A 2961-nucleotide genomic window follows, 5' to 3' on the forward strand; every position below is an offset into this window, starting at 1 on the left:
GCCTTGTCCTGCCTTGTTCCAGTTCCTGTCTCCTGGTAAACCACCAGTGAAGTCCTGCCGGCCACCAGAACCTGCAGACTCAACCCAAGGAGGAGGTGGCTGGTCAGGCATAAGACCCTGCCCTGCTCTGCTTTTGACCCTTGTGCTGTTCCAGCCTGGGAATTACCTTGAACAGGCATGCAGAGCCGTGACAGGTAGGCTGTAGCTCTGCAGTATTTCTTCTTGTCAGTCACACACTTTGTTATTATGTATCTAAATTTTTATCTTTTCTGCAGTAAATTATAAAATTGCAAAAGGAGAAATACAACTCTGTGGGAGCTCTCTGCAGTGGTTTCAAGTTAGTATACTGACACAGAGATATTTAAACTAAAGAAGTGCACTGCAATCACTCATGCGCAGGAAAACACAGCAAAGAAGCCAAGGATGAATTTTTGCTTCTCTGAATCATTTGTTGGAGTGGGAAAGTTTGTAAATTAGGTGCATTTTTTCAGTGGGCAGCCCAGCTAAGGTGTTGGTTTGCCCACGACAATGTGAGTTCTCATGTAGACCTTGGATGGCCTCTGCTGCATGCTCTTTTGGCCTTGCTAGTTGAACATCATAGGGTCCCTGTTCCCATTGGAGCATTCAAGTTGGACAATCCGTGCTGGATTGGAAGTTCCAATGGGGAACTTTGTTTTGAATTGGCACCTGGTGGAGGGATATAAATTTAGGAGCTCCTGGATGTGGGTTTGCTTTTTGCCGTTCCCTTCTCTCTCTCCCCTCCTTTTGTCTTTCAGGTTACTTTCCACTCTCCCTCTGTTTTTAGGATTTATTCATCTTGTTGTCACAGCTACTTTAATGTGGGTGGTTTATCTGAGCAGATTTTGGTACTGGGTTCATAGATTGGTTTGGAGGACTGATCACTCATTTAGCAAGTTAAGCGAGGTGTGACTGAGTTCAGTCTCAGCTGTGTGGATGCCTTTCTGGAAAGTGGTGGGTATTTTGCACAGCAGTTCTCTATCAATTTTGCTACTTTCTTGAGTCTAACAATATCCTTAATCATTATCACTTTGATTTAAGCCCCGGACTTGGCGACAAGCTCGCAGGAAGAGCTGACTGTAAGTGTTACCAATGCGGTTGTTTTAGCACTGGACAATCGATTTAAAGAGTTGGCCTCGCAATTTAAAGAGGTTAAAGATGCCCTGACTGAACTTAATCCGCGACTAGACCACATGGAAGGCCACGTTTCTAAGCTGGAGGATGACAATATCAGTCTCCTGAAAAAAGTGGAAACCTTAGAAAAACTTACTGGCGCACAAATGGAAAACATTGACGATTTAGAAAATAGGGCACGACGTAATAATATTCGGCTCGCAGGGTTCCCAGAAACCACAGGAGAAAAAAACCTGAAAGCCTTTTTGGAAAAATGGCTTCTGGAGGCCCATGAGCTGCAGGACTTAACCGAGCCCTTCCGCGTCGAACGTGCACATCGACTGGGAAGGAAAATAGATGGGGATCACCAACCACAAATGATTACTGCTAAAATCATGAACTGGGCACATAAGCAGAAAATTATACAAATTTACAAAGGAAAGCAGAATATCATAATGCAGAGATACGTATCTATCAGGATTTTTCGGCACAGCTGGTTCAGAAACACAAGTTGTTCAGCCCGCTTTGCACGGAACTGTACAAAAGGTCTATCCGCTTTCAGCTTGCTTACCCAGCCACTCTGAGAATTCAACATGAGGGGAAGGAACACCTTTTATTGGAAGTGGAACCCACGAAGCTCTTTGTGGCAGGCTTGAACAATGTCTGAGCACGTATTTCTCTGTACCATTGTTGGTAAATGCATTTGGTTCATTAGTTAACTGTTTAAAAGGGCAAATTCCTACTTCTGGGCTCTGCTGAGTAGAAATCCCATGAATACAGGGCTCACCGACCTCTACCCTAAGATGGCTAACTCACTGCTTTTGTTTAAAAGAGCGCTAGTTGAGATATATGCCGGAATTCTGTGATAGGGGCGCATTAAATATTCATTTTATTTGTGGGTTTGCTTCTTCTCCCGGTACAGCGCTCTTATTCATAACCATCTACAGCAGTGGCAGGAATGTCCACCTATACGACCCTCGTCTACATAAATATAGATGGTTTACAGCATAAACATTTCAGAAATGCTTACATTACATTCAGGCCGATACAGTAAAGCGTGGCCGCGGTTACCCTGTTTTTAACCCGCTTTGTACGCACATTTTGGATGCGTATGTCTAACCCGCGATTCAGTATCCTGTTTTACGCGTCCTTACCGCTTACTGAAATCGACGCGTATCCCTTTCCGCCCGCCGCATGTATATGATATGTTAATGATCGGATTAGCTATTCCCTCCGATACAGTAACATGCGCCCAGATTATCGCCTTTTTAACCAGCTATTTTGCCGCATCTTTAACCTGAAAATTTACCGCCTACCCTGACCCTGGCGTTAGTGTGGTAAACTTAGCCACCCACTCCCAAACCAACCCAATCCACAGAAAAAAATGCTTCTCGCACAAGGGGGAAAAAAAGTAACCCAACCTGGCACCACCTCAGAGTACTTCGGTTCCATAGGGAAGAACGTACACCATTTCCAGGGGCTCTTCTGGCCTTCTCGTGGGTCTGGGCTCCTTGTTGCCGCTGACTTGCAGTGAGCACGAGCTCCTGTATCAGGCCTTATCCCTACATACCCTACGCCGTGACCTCAGACGTCCAGCCGGGTGCTCAGGTCAAGACGTGCGTTCATGCACCTTCGCGCTGCCTTGAGCGCCCGCCTGGACGTCCAAGTTGGGCGCTCAAGGCAGCGGGAAGGTGCATGAATGCATGCTGTGACCTGAGCGCCCGGCTGGACGTCCGAGGTCACGGTGTGCGTTCATGCACCTTCCCGCTGCCTTGAGTGCCCGACTTGGACGTCCATGCGTCCAAGCGGCAGCAAGCCCAGCAGCAACCG

This window comes from Rhinatrema bivittatum, chromosome 2, assembly GCF_901001135.1.
Source record: "Rhinatrema bivittatum chromosome 2, aRhiBiv1.1, whole genome shotgun sequence".
In the NCBI taxonomy this organism is placed as follows: Eukaryota; Metazoa; Chordata; class Amphibia; order Gymnophiona; family Rhinatrematidae; genus Rhinatrema; species Rhinatrema bivittatum.